Source organism: Triturus cristatus, chromosome 10 (genome assembly GCF_964204655.1).
Source record: "Triturus cristatus chromosome 10, aTriCri1.1, whole genome shotgun sequence".
Lineage (NCBI taxonomy): Eukaryota > Metazoa > Chordata > Amphibia > Caudata > Salamandridae > Triturus > Triturus cristatus.
Genome location: NC_140593.1, coordinates 502296650 through 502313888, shown reverse-complemented (window position 1 = coordinate 502313888; position 17239 = coordinate 502296650). Strand labels below are relative to the sequence as shown.

The 17239-nt window shown below is 45.8% G+C and overlaps 1 protein-coding gene across 1 annotated transcript in view; it reads right to left on the bottom strand.

Annotated features, from left to right (window-relative positions):
• PTPRN2 (protein tyrosine phosphatase receptor type N2) overlaps window positions 1-17239 on the bottom strand; it is a 2166812-nt gene that overhangs the window by 2031966 nt on the left and 117607 nt on the right. The gene's annotated exons all lie outside the window — the stretch shown is intronic.

Below are 17239 nucleotides of genomic sequence, written 5' to 3'. Positions count from 1 at the left end.
CTGGAGTTAGAATAGTAATTATTACCCATATACTATCCACCTCTTACCTTAAATGTGATGTAATGGAATGCATTGTAATGCTATGCTTTGTAAAGGTATAATGCGATGTAATGGAATGCGTTGTAAAAGTAGTTTCTGAAAATGCGATGTAATGGCATGCGATGTAAAAGAATGCATTGTAAAGGATGTTGCGATGTAAAAACTGCGTTGTAAAGGCATGCAGTGTAAATGTATGAGTTGTAACGTTATACATTCCAATGCATTCAAATGATAAATCTAGCCCTATGCATATTTGTCCAAGTTTGTGGTATTTAGATGTTGCAAACCTAGCTCCCAAATAATAAACTGCTTCCCAAATGAGAGGGTTAGAATGCAGAGGATAGACTAAGGCAATGGCGAGGGAGAAATGAGGGTGGGTAAAGAAAGAGAAGGAACAAGGAGAAGTCTGGGAGAATTGGGGATTCGGTTCAGGGTGAAAGAGGTGCTGGGATACTTGCAATATCTGGGACATGGGTGAGTTTCTGACTGGAGGCATCTGTCTGGTTGTCAGATACTCAAAGGGTATATAGCGACAAGACGTTGACTTAAGAGTAGGGTCTGAGTTAGATTTGGAAACAAAGGGAATTTGAAAAATTTCCACTGGATCCTATGCATTAATTACTGTGAGAAGTTAGGGCAAAAGCCATGATTTAGATAATATGATATTGCCTCAGTAACAATGGATATGTCATATTAGAATATAAAATAACAAAACACCTTCTTAAACATGGAAAGATATAAAGATATAAGCTAACCACTTTGTATGTCTGTCGGCTCAATGTTGAGTATCGTTGTTGTTAATTCCTTCGGATTTCTGACAGATATGATATATACAGGTCCCCAGAGAACCTGACTATAATTGGGCAGTATTAAAAGCTAATGTGATTTCTAAGCATTAATAGCCCTATCGTTGTATGATTTATTTTCAGACAGTTTGGGATTATCCAATTTTTGATTGCCAGCAGACATTCCTTGGACTGACTTGTTGTGGATGTGGCAGACACATATCTATACTAAGCAGAATCTGTGCATCACAAGCATAAGTGAAGAAGGAATAAATGCGTTACTGAAAACAAGGGTAAAAGATAACGCTGGTCCAGAATGTGTGAAACTGAGTGGACGGAAATATGACAGAGATGTTGATTGCTGGGGAATGCCAGGAACAGGCCTCGAAATATCAGATCAATAACACCATAAATATCCTCAAAACTCTGTAGATAAACAATTAGAAGGTGATTACTAATTACTTATCTCCTAAGGACCTGAAACTTGCCTCTAGATTTCCACAAGCAGAATGGGAGTAGAGAGATTATCCTCTAACTGGTATCATCATTTGAGAGTTGGGAGATTAACTTCTGGTCAGTTCATTCTGGACTAGAAAGATTAGCTTCCGGGTAGATCATTCAGGAGTTTGGAAATTAGGTTTTGGTCATGTCAGCTGATCCAAGGACAGAGCTGGAGTAGCCAGATGGGTCTCTGGAAAAAACTCAACCAAGTTGGGGAACAGGATGTAGCTTGAGGAGTTTGATTAATAGGCACTCTAAGACCATCTAAGAATGAAAGTTGTGGCCAGTTTTTCTTATAGGCCCATACATTATTTGTACATACAAAGAAATAGTTTTACAGAGTAGTTTGCTACACACTGACATATTGGAATATTTCATGTAAACCTGAGTTTGAAGCCAATATATTTTAAAACTGCAACTGCATTTTTCAGCCCCAGTTTTGAAAATAGCTCTTGGGGTGAGACCTCCCTAATGTCACTAAAGAGACTCAGACCTGCTCGGTATGATGATTCAGACCTATATTGGTCAGGCAACTGCTAAAGGCTTCTTTTAGCTACCAGCCTACTCTGTATGTGGTTGTTCAAATTACTGCAGATGGAATGAAGGAATAAAGAGAGTGGAAACACTAGTGGATAATTGAGTCTGTTTCTTCCACCAAAGACACTAGGGGCCTCATGTAGGTAGCCAAATACCGGTCGGTAACGGCCGATTTTCGGTAAATATGCCGTTACCGACCGGTATTCAGACAAGTGAGATGTAGGAGTCCAAAAACCACTTTTCGGTAAATATGAGGCGGTAAATACCGAATCATATTTACCGAATTCTAAAATACCGAATCAGATTTACCGAATACATAATTAACGATTCGGTAAACATGAAGTGGTAAATATGAAGTGGTAAAATTGAAAATGACATGTAGGAGCACTCGGTAATTAAGAAATCCAGGAAAATCGGTAAATAAGAGTCGGTAATTAACACGGATTGAAAGCAGGTGGTAACCATCAACAATGCATATAGGCAAACCCAAAATGCAACAGCGTGGACAACATGGCCGCCATGTACGTCATTGCAAGGCGCCTACGTCTACAGGCAGCAGGACTGAGGGTGTGGCGACGGGAGGAACAAATCTACAGACAGCGCATCACACTATTCCAGCTGACTGATGCAGAGATACATGAGAGGTACAGGCTACACCCCGAAACCATCATGGACTTAATCAGGGACCTTCACCCACTCCTGGACCAGCCAATAAGAAGGGCGCACGCCATACCCCCACATGTGCAGGTGCTCTGCAGCCTACATCTGTTGGCATCCGGCAGTTATCAGGTGGTGATAGCTGCGGTGGGTGGGGTATCCCAGAGTTGCCTGTCACGTTTCTTCAGGAAGTTCCTGGATGCCATGATGCAGAGAATGCACCACTACATAAGCTTCCCAAACACACAGGCTGCACTGCAGAAAACAAAAACAGACTTTTATCACATGGCACAGTTCCCCCATGTCATCGGCTGTATTGATGGTACACACATCCCAATCTGTCCACCAGCTGATACAGAGCACATCTACAGGAACAGGAAGTCCACCCACTCCATCAATGTGCAGGTGATCTGTGATGCAGGGAACATCATCACAGATATTGTTGCTAAGTTTCCTGGGAGCACCCACGACTCTTACATCTTCCAGAATAGTGGGATCTACACACGACTGAGTGCCGGAGAATTCGGAGAGGGATACCTGCTAGGTAAGTAACAGTGACGCCCCTTGAAACCTGCAAATCATAGTGTATAGAGGCATGTTACTGATGGTTCCCTTTTACTCATCCAGGCGACAGTGCATATGCATGCCGGTCATTCATCCTCACTCCCTACCTACACCCAGCAACCCAGAGTGAGAGACGATACAACGTGGCACATAAAACAACACGCAATGTGGTGGAGCGCACGTTTGGACTACTGAAGAGCAGGTTCCGCTGCCTGCACAAGAGCGGAGGCGCACGCCAGTACAAACCCATCACCTGCTGCAAGATTATTGCCACTTGTGCAATGCTGCACAACCTTGCCACGAAAAAAGGTACAGATGTGGAACTAACATATTTTGAGGACAACGAGGATGAGTCAGGCCAGCCAGAGGGCAACGCAGCTAGAGTGCCAACTGCAATCGATGGGAGAGAGAGACGGGCAGAGATCACATGCAACTATTTCTGAGTAAGTGAGGGGACACAGCGAGTTGTGAGAAGTCCTGACGTAGTTTTAATGTGGCACCACGCCATGAACACATGAACAGGCCAATCAGGCAATATACCATCTATACAAGGAGTATGTCCAGGGTTACGTCACCCAATGGGAAGTGGCTTAGCAGGGCTACATCAATGTTTGCGCATACGCGCTGCAGTGGTGGATTGCACGGCCTGTGCATCCTCACTAGAGCCAACCCCAAGCCGCCTGCTGCTCCTGCGTGCTTCTGGGACGGGGGGTGTGATGCTGCTGCTGGTGTCGATGCTCTCCGCAGCATCCCCTGCAGCAGTTGTCGACGCCTGACTAGTCAATAGCACCCCTAGTGCACTTGTCACCTGCACCATCCCCCGAGACAGGTCGCTGCAGCACTGTGTTAGGCCCTCCTGCATCGTCACAGAGCGCCGGCACAGTAGAGAAGTCGCAGTTGCCAGACGGTTGAGTGCCCTGCTGGTAGTGTCCCTTCTCTGGCGTTCCCGGCGCCGTGCTTCGATGTCAGCATCTAATTTGCTGCACAACTGCTGGATTGACTGGGACATGTCCCGAATGCCCGCAGCCATGCCGCTAATGTTACTGTCCATGTTGACTAATGTTGTCCTCATCACCCGCATGTGCCTCTGGACTGACATGACTGCCTTTGATTGCAGGCGCTGTTGCTTCAACATTTGGCCCTCGAGACCCAAGAAGACACCATGGCCGTCAGTGGGTGCTGGTGGACTCTGGACACGCGACCTGCGGCGCCCTCTTGCTCCCGTCTGTGCTGCCTGTGAGATGTGGGGCACAGTGGCATGGCTCCCTTCCTGGGGCCCGGTGCGGTCTTCTGGGCCCATGCTGTCGTCTGACGAGGTGTCTAAGGCTCGTAGCCTGGCTGCTGGACGCCTCCTCATTCTCACACCTGCAAGCGGAGATGTGGCCGGTGATTCGAACATGAGTGGCGATGCTGGCTCTGGTTGTGGTGATGCTGGCTCTGGTTGTGGTGATGCTGGCTCTCGGTGAGGTGATGCTGGCTCTGGGTGCGGCGAGGCTGGCTGTGTTGGTGGTGCGGCTGCCAGTGGGCCTGCTCCCTGGTCTGAACTTGTGCTGGCTAGAGGTGATACTTGTGGCCGGTGTGCCGTCTCTCCTGCAGCATGCCCTGTCCTGCATGATGTCACATCTGTGGACAGAAATACAACATTGGCTCAGTGTCCCCGAAGGGCTGCATTGCAAGCGTCACAATAACACATTTCACATTCCAATATGTCCTCTGTCTCCTTGTGCCTCGAGTGCGTGACATGCCTTGTTGCCCTGTAACATTTACGGCATGGTTAGTGTTGCCCTGACTACATCTCCCGGAATGCATTGCCTGTCTGCACTGACACGTGTGGACTGCAGTGTGATTCTCGTTTCACAATGGGGGATGTGGGATTGGGGTGGGGGGGGCTACATTGCTGTGCTTTCGTCTTACCTTGGTGTGTTGCGGCTCTGGCAGAGCTGTCGGCGTCCCCAAGACCCACGACGCTCTCCTGCTGGATTGTGGCCGCCACCAGCTCCTCCAGTTCGGTGAGGGCAGGTGCCCTGTTGGTTCCACCTCCGGTCTGGCTGGCCTCCTTCTGGATGTCGCCCATCTTCCTCTTGGTTACAATCCTCAGGTCATACCAGCGCTTTTTGAGGACCTCAATGTCCCTGTGGGTCACTCCCACAGCATTGACCTGCGCCTGGATGGCCAGCCATATGTTGCGCTTTTCCGCCTCAGGCACTTGCTGGGATTGCCTTCCAAACAGCTTCTGGTGCTGCTTCACCACCTCCTCCACCAGCACCTGGAGTTCCTTGGGGCTAAATTTCAGCTTCCTCCTCCTTTCCCCTCCGTCTTTCTGTGTTCTCTGGCTGGACATGCTGTTCGTTTACCCGCTCGCACATGCAACGGCTCCCTGCCTCTCCTCTGCACTCCAAGCCTCTCCAGGGTCGGCTAATTATGTACACCTGCCTGGGTGTGGCCACTTCGGCTAATTATGTACACCTGCCTGGGTGTGGGCACTTCCTGGTTGGGTGGGCTGTCGTTGCACAGGATTAGCTGTTTCGTCAAGTCATGTGATTTTATTTACCGAATCCGTACATTCCGATTCGGTATTTTCCGATTCGGTAAATTCCACCTCGGTATTTTCCGATTCAGTAAATACCACCTCGGTATTTTCCGATTCGGTAAATACCACCTCGGTATTTACCGATTCGGTGAATTCCGATTCGTGATTACCGAATGTTACCGAATCGGTAACAGTTACCGAATTTTTACCTACATATAACTTACCGATTCTAACTTACCGATTCTAATTTACCGATTCGGTACGGCTCGGTATTTAAGAACCGGTAAAATTTATTTACCTACATGAGGCCCTAGGAGAGAATTGGTTCTATGTTGTTTGGGCTACAAGATCACACATTCTGTTAGCTGATGTAAGGATTAAATGGTGTGACAGATAAGAATAATATTTCCCCCTAAATGGTTGGGTCACATCAATTATATTGTACATGTCAACTTATGCAGGTCCCACCTTTGTACTAAAAAGTGTGAAACAGTGTTACTAGGATTTGCCATTTCCTTTAAAACTCTAAAGACGTCTTTCAGTGAATTTCTGTATTTTTTGTTAACGTAATGTAAGATCCATTCACCATCCCTAACCATAATGTAATTTTAACCTTTGTTTTTTTCAGTGATTTCTGCCTTTTTTAATTATCTTATTCAGCCAACTCCTTCACTGTGCACAGCCAAAGGACATGCACAGCAAGGATTTGGCTGCAGTGACTGGTCTCTCACCTGTGCCTGCACCTAACCACCTATGGATGGCTAACCCCCATGCAGAGGGGCGTTGACCGCAGGGTCTGGAATCTGCTTGTGCCAGCACCCAACCTGCCACTGGGGCAGCCAATTCCTAGCAGGTGCCCATCCACCCACAGAGCCCAACATGCATTTTGGTTTTTATTTCAGTTTAATCTTTTGGGGTACCACAGTACCTGGTGCTCAAGCTTCACAACCCATACTACTGCAGTAGTGTGCAACCTTCCCCAAAAAAGGTAGCATGGTACAGCAAGCCTGGAGATAAAGCTTGAGCAGGAGCAGCCGAGGGAGTACTGCAGGTTTGTTTTTACATTTTGGCCTCTGATGAGTCCCCCTGCCCCTCCCCCCCCAATAGTGCCCGGGGATTAGAGTGACCCTATCCTGCCCCCTTATACTGTCTTTACAAAACATTTTCTATGCACAAGTACAGGGCCCCGGGGTCCTGTAATGGCGGCTGCAACATTTTCTTTTGAGTGTCTGCCAGAAAATCAAATCGCTCAGTACCGCAGTACCAGTCCTGGTCCAATGGTACAAAATGGCTGAATGAAAAAAAGCTTAGCTGCCAATCAAAGGATCCTATGTTTTAATTTTCTGTACCAGGGGAGTCCTGAGGGATCAACCATCTACATCAGGGGTATCTAACCTTTTCTGCATAGGAGCTCTATTCTACGTTTTGGAGGCCTTGAAAAAGGCAAGATGGCGCCGTAGCGAGTTTCCCCGATACCCACCTCCGCGGCGTTTCTCTTTGAGATCGATAGCTTGAGACCCCCACTTTGAAGATATCTCCACTCTCCATGGTTCTGGTGACTCTGGGGGTCCGTGAGAGAGGCTCGGGTTGGTCTCCCTCAAATGGATGGTGTAGAATCTGCTCGTTGAAAATCTCGGATCAAGCGAGGCACTGGGAAAGCCTCGCTCGGCTCTTGCTGACGGCGGCTGCCGGCTACGGGATTCCTGACGTAGAAGCGCGGCAGCTAGGCAACGCAGACGCCGGGGCTCTCACCAATCACTCTACACACTCTACAGGCCTGATGGCGGCCCGCGGAGCTCGGAGCAAGACGCGCTCCTTGGCCCAGACACCGGCAATCCCTGGATCGGCACCAACAGAAGCAGTCAAGAGGACTGAAACTGACAAGAAGAGAAATGAACATGCTATCGGTGGTAAGAGCGGGAAAAAAGAAATGATCAAATACCCCCTACCTAAAAACTCTCTAACAGGGGACTCAATTAAAAAGGAGCTGGCTATCACTAGTTTGTTTCCAACTAAAGACATATCTGATTCTACAAAGAATTCAACTCATTTAAAAGACATAATTACTGAAGGTCTGACTGCTGTAACTACAACTTCTCCTATTAACGCTAGCAATATAGCTAACGTAGTCAACTCCGGAATATCTGGTTCAGACCCTCTCAGCCCTAATATCACTATCGATATTCTGACGGAGGCCAGAAATGAGCGGCATTCATGGGGGTCCAGCGGTGAGACAACCGTCATGGGTATTCCAGAAGTATACATAAACGAACATTCAGGCGGCACAGAAGCCATAGTTAAAAGTCTTCACCCAGATATGGCTGTTCAAGGCAAGACTCTGAGTGGAATCTTAGAACCCCCTACCTATCAGAATATAGCTGACAGTAAAAATATGACTCCACCACTACACCCTATCCCGGAAGGAAAGCACATACCTAGGGGGGTGACCAGGAAGCAGGTTCTCTCTCGCCAGACCCCTTAGAGAACTTTTACTCGTTAAATGAAGACTCTGTAGATTCAGACAATTCAGCTTCAAGTTCGATCTGCGACGAGGAGCGAGATGGTGATATCTCCACAAGCCATTACAGTCAGCAAGAGGGAGGGGGAAAGAAGTTACCTAGGAGAACCAAGAGACTCTCTGAGAGGAAAAAAAGTAACCTGAAACGGAGGTCGATGGAGGAGGAGGGGGACCTTGGTTGGGATTACTCGGATACACAGTCCTTATTGTGTAAAGATGTAACAACCTCAAAGGAACAACCGCAGAGTACGCTTGGGTTCGGACAGGGAGACCTGTGTATGCCTGCTGACCCTGGAGAACCGTCCCTGTCCCTAATACTACAGTCTCTGAAGGCTTTTCAAGATGAGGCTAAAATCGAGAACCGTCAAGCACGTTTGGCTTCTAAAAAAATACAAGGCTCCATCCGAAAAGTCGGTAAAACCTGTACCGAGATTGTCGAAAGATTAAGTCTATTAGAAAATCGAACTGATCTACTTGAAGCCTATGTCGAAAGCTTGAAACAAAACTCAGCATCTCAAGAAAAGACTATAAGCGATGTAATGTGGAAACTGGAGGAGGCAGAAAACCGGCAACGCCGTAACAATCTGAGACTTCTTGGAATTCCAGAGAGCAACGAGGGAGGAGATATAAGGATATTTGCCCTTAACCTCCTTAAAAGCTCTCTCCCGGAGCTGGCACACTGGGACTGGGACAAGGAAATTCAGTGGGTGCATAGATTCCCTCTAAGTATATCTAAGCGACGCTCAGTCGACCCGCAATACCCCAGAGCGATTCTAATCTTTTTTGGGAATTTTTTGCTTCGGCAATCAGTGTTTGAACTCGCAAGACCAGATAAAAAAAAGAACTGGGAGACCTTTTCATATTTTGTCCGCCCAGATTTTGCTCATGCTACTGTAGAAAGAAGGTGGCGACTTAGACAGTTGAGCACACCTTTCCAGAAAATTGGAGCCACTGCCTTTCTGCAAAATCCAGCGAAACTCAAAATTAGCATCCAAGGGCAGTACCACTATTTTACTTCTGAAATTCAGGCCCAGAAATTCTTAGATGAAATCACTGCTGGTCAAAAGAAAAAAACTCCCTGAGAGTAAGCCTTTTGGACAGGGGGAAAGAAAAGAAGGGAAAAAAAAAGTTCTTCATTTATTTTTGTGGGGAAGGAAAAGGAAAGAAGGAAAAAAAAAAGGGGGTACTATCATTTAAGCTTACGGACCGCGGCGGGGGTGGGGTGGGGTCAGTACAGACGCCATCATAACAGGCTCAGGACTGAGCCAGATTGTCTTTATATTGGTGGGGGCGGGGGGTGGGGGGTTCAAGGGGGGGTTGGGAGGAGACAAGCTCAGTACTATAATATGCATAAATTGTAAAGGTAAAGTTTTTAGCAGGAAGGGACATCAGATGGAAGAGCATAGGAAAAAAGCGCTTTTAGAAAAGATAAATATGCACTTAGTCGGGAAAGCTAAACTTCAAGATGGATAAGGTAAAGATCTTGACCATTAATATATGTGGTCTTAATGACGAGAAAAAAAGGCACAGAGTGGCCATGTGGCTACAATCTGTAGGGGCAAATATCGTTTGTATCCAAGAAACACATATCGAGCGATCTGATATGCAATTGCTTAATAAACTTGGCTTTATATTGATCACTGCTACAACACAAGGGGTTAGGACAAAGGGTGTTGCTATCTTAGGGAAAATATGTGGGACACAATTTATCCGCTCAAAGGCTGATAAAAATGGACGATGGGCCATCACAGAGTGTCATCTGAACAATGGATTTAAAGTAGTCATTTGCTCAATATATAATAGCATTAGTGACAACCCTGATCTCCTGGATCAAATCTCTAATGAGCTTGTCCACTGGCCACTCCCTGTAATAATTTGTGGAGACTTTAATTTGAATTTACCGATTGATTGGTCAAACGACTTAAGCTTTAAATACAAAGGGAGGAAACCTAGAGTTTTCCTAGCATTTAAGAATCTATGCTCGACTCATGGTCTCATCGATATCTGGCAAACTAAACACCCCGATGATCCAGGCTATACTCATTACTCCTACCCTCATGCACGTCATGCCAGGTTAGATTTTTTTCTAGTGTCTAATTCTATGGCTTCTAGTTGCATTATTGAAAAATTATCCAGGGTACTCTCTGATCACAATCCTCTCTTATTAACTATGGAAATCCCTGTAATTAAGCACAACACTAATATATGGACGTTCGAAAGGGCACTTTTAATCAACGAGACGTATTGGGAGCTTATGCGACAATGGATCCCTAGATTGTTAGCCGAGAATATCGGTAGCGCGCCAATCGAGATAGTCTGGGATGCTTTAAAGGCTGGGATCAGAGGTGAAACTCTCCGATTTTCATTGAGTACTAATAAAAAAATTAAACAAGAGATGGCAGTACTGCAGAATAATGTCATAACCGTGGAAGAAGGGCTAATTAAAGCCATCCGGGAGGGAAGGGAAGCTGAAGATGAGCTTAAACAGATCACAATTGCTAAGAACCGTGTGATTGAGATACTAACAGCCAAAGCTATTGACCAAGCTACAACACATAAGTAAAATATATATGAATTAAGTGAACAGGTAGGACATCAGCTAGCTGTACGCACCCTAGAATTAAGCACTGCTAAGCTTATCAAGGCTATCAGAGATCCGGAGGTCGGGCTCATTACAGATCCCGATGCAATTAGGACTGCGTTTTTAAATATTACCAGATTTTATACAGGGAAAATCATATACATCATAATATTCACGATGCAATCAATGAATATATAAGACAAGATGACTATATGAGCCTAGAGAGCAATGATGCCGATAGTATGGATGAGATCCCTAAATGGGCGGAAATTCTTCTTGCATTGAGTAGCCTTGCTACAGGTAAAGCGGCGGGTATGGATGGAATACCTACCGAATTTTATGTTAAATTTACTTTACAAATGAAAGATATACTGTCAGAGTTAGTCGCTCACCTATTCCAAGGGGGACGACCTCCAGGATCCTGCTCTATGGCTAAAATTGCAGTCTTCTTAAAAAAACACAAAGACGCCACAGAGTTAGGGTCCTATCCCGCTAATAACTAGTGACTCTAAAATTTACGCGAAGTTACTGGCTACAAGACTAGCCCCTAACATACATAAATTAGTGTCTGTTAGACAACATGGGTTTATCCCTGGAAGGGGCACCACCGATCATATTCAGAGAGTAATCTCATTATTTGATTGGTGCGAAGTTTCAGGAGACCCTATGGCTTTGATACTATTAGATGCTGAGAAAGCTTTCGATATGGTCTCCTGGAAATATCTCTGGATTGTCATGGCAAGAAGTGGTATAGGGGAACCCTTTATTAAAGCAGTACAGATGCTGTATAAGGAGCCAACTGCAATGGTTATGGTGAATGGGTCAATATCAGAATCCTTGTCTATAACTAGAGGGACAAGGCAGGGATGTCCATGCTCACCTCTCTTATTTGCCATATATATTGACCCATTCATACGGAGATTAGAGAACATCGCTAGGATCTCACCTGTCTGGGTAAGGGACCAAACTACAAAAATACTAGCATACGCGGACGATATCGCGGTGGTCACTAGCGAACCCGCGATTGCAATCAGGGTGATCGAGGAAGAAGCGAAGTTTTTTGGCGAATTGTCCGGCTATAAATTAAATCAAGCCAAAACCCAGATCATCTCTAATAGTAAAATAAGCCTGATCGATGCACGGGTGACTGAGAAAGCTAATTACCTGGGAGTGAGTATAACCTCAAAATTAGAAAATGTAGTCGATGATAATATTTCCCCTTTAATGCAATGTACTAAGAAGGATATGATTCGCTACAACAATCTTCACCTATCCATTGGAGGTCGTTGTCATTTAATTAAAATGCTTATTTTGCCTAGATTTTTATATTTTTTTAGATCAATTTGCTTAGAGTTTTCCCCGCAAATATTCAAGAACATGGACAGTATGTTTAGTAGATTCTTATGGGGTTATAAGAAACCACGAAGGGCTTTACGAACCATCACCTTACCTAGAGATAGAGGATGACTGGCATTGCCTAACTTCAAACTATACTATTGGGCTACCACCTTAAAATTTTGTGTTGGCTTACTATCTCCCACAAATATTAATAATGAAGGGGACATTCCAACTCCACAAGAGCTACTGCTAGGAAATGAGTCTAGCGGTTGCTTATGGCGTCATATGAACGATGGTTATTTAAAAAAAGTGAGATTTAAGTCAATATGTGGTATTTACAAAATCTGGAACTTTGTACGGAAATTAGCCGGTATTGGACGATTATCTTATTACACTCCAATTCTTAATAACAACAATCTCCCCGGGATTTTTAGCGATTTATACATGGAAAGGTGGGTAACGAAAGGGATCACACAACTTGGCTGTTTTTACACTATATCAGGAATTAAATCTTTTGGTGAATTGCAGATTGAATTTAATTTAGACCACCGGGATTTTTTTAAATTTTTACAGATCCGAGATTTTCTTTTGAAGAGAGGGGGGCACGGGTTAAAATTCCTAACAGTCCCACTGATAGAGAATTTATTAAATAAGCCTAAAGTGAAAATTGGAGAAATTTATGAATTATTAATTTTTTGTAATCCAGATGATATGGATAAATTTATAATTAAATAGCAGGATAAACTCGGGATATCGGCTGAAATCGTCCAATACTCATATAGCCTATATCAGTCTAGTTTCATGTCAATCAAGCTCCAGGCTCAATTCTATAAAACTTTTTTCTTTTTGTATTATACCCCATATAAAATAGCTAAATGGAGTTCAGGGAAAGGAACTACATGCCCCAGATGCGCACTACCCGAAGCTGATATTACACATATCTTTGCTGCTTGCACGGTATTAACGAACGTTGTGAATGATATCTCCACTTTTCTCTCCGATGTATTTAATACAAGAATAGAAATTTCTACCGTAGAAATTATGCTTGGTACTTCAAATGCTATACGACCTACACATATGCATGGGTTAATATTCGTCGCAATGGCTGATTTCAGATTGTGTATTGCGTCAGCTTGGTTAGATACTAATGCACCGGTGTTCCAACAATGGAGATCTCGGTTATTAGCAATATGCAGTTTAGAAGTAGCTATATATAAAAGAAAGGGCTATATCAAACGTAAAAAAGGGTTAGCAATCTGGGATCCTCTTTTACGATGGCTACAAGGATAATTTATATCATGTTCATTATTTGTTAAATTCTTTATCCATTTATCTTGTGATGTCTAAGACGTATTAGTCTAAGATAAAAATTGTTATTCGTATGTATCGGATTGTTCTGAGCTAGGGTGGGGGAGGGGCTTGTTTATTACTTGTAAAAAAAAAAAAAACTTAAATAAAAAGAATTTAAACAGAAAAGGAGCTCTATTCTATTCTAGGCTGAATTCTAGTTAGGAGAAAGCGGCGAGCGGAAGGGGAATCCTCTTTATGCGAGGGCTTAATGCAGAGCATGTTGACTTTTATAGACTGTGCTCTGAAGTGAACTCGTGCCGTAGACGGACGCCGGCCGGGCTGGGTTCGTGTCGACTGCTCAGCAAAGCAGGAAGCGGGAGGACGCCAAATTGCTCACCCGCATCACCCGTGGAGCCGTGGGATCGAGGAGTCGTGGAGTTGAGGGGTCCTAGAGACTTTTTCGGGGTCGCTGCTCCTGCTCCAACCGCGGCGTCTCGGCTGGATTCCGGTGCCGCTCCTTCCGCACCGTTTGGTGAGTGCGAGGCGGCAGAGGCAGTGGGCTTGAGTGGCTGGCATCCCTCCTGCAGCAGCGGCGGAAAGCGAGCGGTGGCGATCTTGGGGATTGGGATCAGTGGAGAGCGGGCGGCGAGCAGCGGCTGGAGCGGTTAGCGCAGGTGCGCTGATTTACGGAGGAAGGCGGAAAGCGGAGAGGACGGAGAGGACGCCAAACAGCCCATCCACTGGAGCGGGTGGTCTAGGTGGACAAGGACTCATAAAGCAAAGCAAAAGAAAAAGTAAAAGAAAAATATAACATTGAAGGCGAGGGGAAAACCACAGGACTCATCAAGGAGCTCCGCAAGGCAGGAGCTGCATGAAGGACTCGGATTAAACGTTCACCACGGAAACCATCAAGACTAAGCAGGCAAGTGGCGAGAAAAAGAGTCCTTCCTGATTTTGACGATTTTAACGCTTTTTATGGGGTGTTGTGCTTCCTTTGAAGCGACTACTGAATTGAAAACCTACCTGCATCTTCCCGTGGCGCTCTCCTCTGGGGGTCCGTGTTCGCTGCTCGTCTCCCTCCTGCCGCCGCCATTCCAAAGCGGCCGCCGTTAGGAGGGGGACTTCATTCCCCAGCATCCTGTGCGGCGGAAGAGGAAGCCGCCTCCATCAATCTCGCGCCTGGAGGCGCATAAAGGACCTGATAGGCGACCGCCTCGCGGGAACCGCGCCCGGGCCGCGCCCGGGCCAAGGGCGGGCCAAGGGCGGGCCCGTTTAAGCCCGTTAAAGACCGGGTAAGACTGGACTGGGCCACCCCATTGACACTTAAATCCTGATGTGGCATTGTAGTTGGTTATTCCACCTAGTCATTTACAGTCCGATATTCCTCTGGCAAATTGCCAACTGTTTAACTTAAATTGTGTGAAGGCCCCACATATCAGTACATGTCTGAAAGGATGACGAGGGGTTCTAGGAGCAAAAACGCTCAGGGGGTAGTACATACATCTGGCCCGATTGACCAATTTATAACTAGGGCAAATGAAGCCATTAATCAAGGTATATCACTCTTGGAGCGAAGAGTTTCACAAGATTTAACACTAGCAAGACGCTCCTCGTTAGGCCCTATGGCTTTAGCTAAGACACCTACAAGCTCAAACACCATTAGGCCTCTCATTGAAGTCCAGGTTGAAACTCACGGTGTACCTAATACGGTTGATCTGTCAGCTTCCTTAGCCCTCTCAGATATGCACTCTAGCAAAGATCTTGAGAGGACGCCTAACCTGTTTTTAAGCCCAAGGCAGGAGGGGCTCAGTCCAAATCTCCCAAGGGGGGCAAGGGAGGGTGCCATCCCCAAACGGAAGAAGCCTAGGGTTCCGAAAAAATGTAACTCCAAAGCCCCGAATAAATCTTTGACTACTCAGATGTCAAGGAAAACCAAAAGTAATTCTGTCCAGAGTGCCCCAGATAAAACAGCCATAGATACAGCAGACCCTTGTATGATTCCACCGGCCCCTAGCGATCCAAGTAGTTTGGGCAAGGGTTGCAAAGTTTGTGAGGCTGACAACCAACTTTTAAATGTACTAGGTGAACTTTTCAGAGAATATGTGCATCCTATTGCACTTTCTCTTTCTAATATCGAAAAGCACCTACTTTCCATGAATCTTTCTTTGAATGCACTTAAGAGCGATGGATTGGCCAACCACCAGGAGCTGCGGGCTACTCCCTCGACCGTGAGGATGGAGCAAGTAGTGGTGAGTGCTCCCCCGATTGATTTAAATCTGCCACCTAAATCTTTGTTAGCTGCTTCTAGGATAGCTGGTGAACCCACCAAACCCCCTACCTCTGGTGCAATCTTAGAAAACACGTTACCTAAATGCCTGGGGTTAGTACATCAAAACACTGCAGTAAAAACACCGGGGCCAGTTCACCAAAACCATTTACCTAAATCCATGGGGTCAGTAGAACAAAAAGACAAATTCAGGGGTGAGGTTGGTCATCCTATACACTTACCTCCAGAAAGTGACCCATACGTCGTGATCATGACTGGTGTTCCTGAGTTAAGGCCTCTCAAAGAAGAACCAACGCGGTCCTTAAAAAACAAGGTACAGCATTGGCTAAATGTTAATAGACCACTCCCTCACTCTTGTAGTAGCAGGATCCTTATGGTGCGTAGGGTTCCCTGGATAGGGAGTGAGAAGAAAAAGATTCAGGGAGATTGCATTATTGTCAATTTTGATAATTCTCGAACGGCTGATTATATCTGCCGTCGTAATACATGGCCCAAAATTGACGGAATAAAGGTGAGGAGACTCTCTTCCTTTTATCCTCCTATAAATTGTTGTGACGACACTCCCGACAGGGGCACGTCTAAAGTAAGATCTTGGAACAACAGAAGGGAGAGGGAGGCTTGGCTAGGCTATGAGGGTAGAGATACAGCTCTTTCTGAAGGCTGGAGTGGTATACCACTTGCTAACAGATTCAGCTGTTTGGAAGAAGTAGATTGACCATTATTGGGTTCTGGATTTGTCCCTGAGGACAATGAATGCACTAGCCCCAACCCAGTCCAACTCGTAGACTGCTTTCTACCCATAAACTGCTTACCCCCTATTCAGCCTACTTCCTCCCTTGACCCTACTCCTCAAAAAGATCTGCAGACCCCCTCCCACTGCCTACGCTCCACCCTTGTACTAGGGTCTGGGAAGGCACCATTTGTGCCCTGCATCGAGCCTGTGAGCCATGATGTCTTTCAGCCGCAACCTGAATGCCACAGTAATCCAAATAAAAACACTCCCATTAAACAGGGCGACACTATCAAGATCCTAAGCTGGAATGTAGCTGGCATCCACAGGAAACTTCAACTGCCTGAGTGGAATGCCCTAGTAGAGGCGCATACGATTTGCCTATTCCAAGAGACTTGGAGCATGGAACCTGTGTATCGGGTAGGCTATATTACCCATTTCGTTCCTGCAGTACCTCCAAGAAATGGGGCAGGTCGCCCGTCGGGAGGCCTACTCACCTGGGTAAGCATTGCCTTAAATCTCCAGATTGAGTCAAAGCTAATTAATTCTCCAGATATTTTAAAAATCTCTCTGAGAGGCTCACAAAGAGGACCCATCCTTGACTTATATAATGTATACGCCAGAGGTACCAAATATGGCTCTCCATCCCCGACAGTATCTATCCTTGAAATGGCACTGAATGAAAATTTAGCTGGATCCCAAGTTTTGGTTGCGGGTGATTTCAACTGCACCTATGAGCCCCTTATACAGGACGACATCTATGACCCAAGTGAGGATGATGTTAGATGGGGTATCCCAACTTTAACCATCCCTCCGATCAAAAAATGGTCCAAAACTGCTATTCAGCTCAATGCCCTAACGCTGGAATTTGGGCTGAGAGCA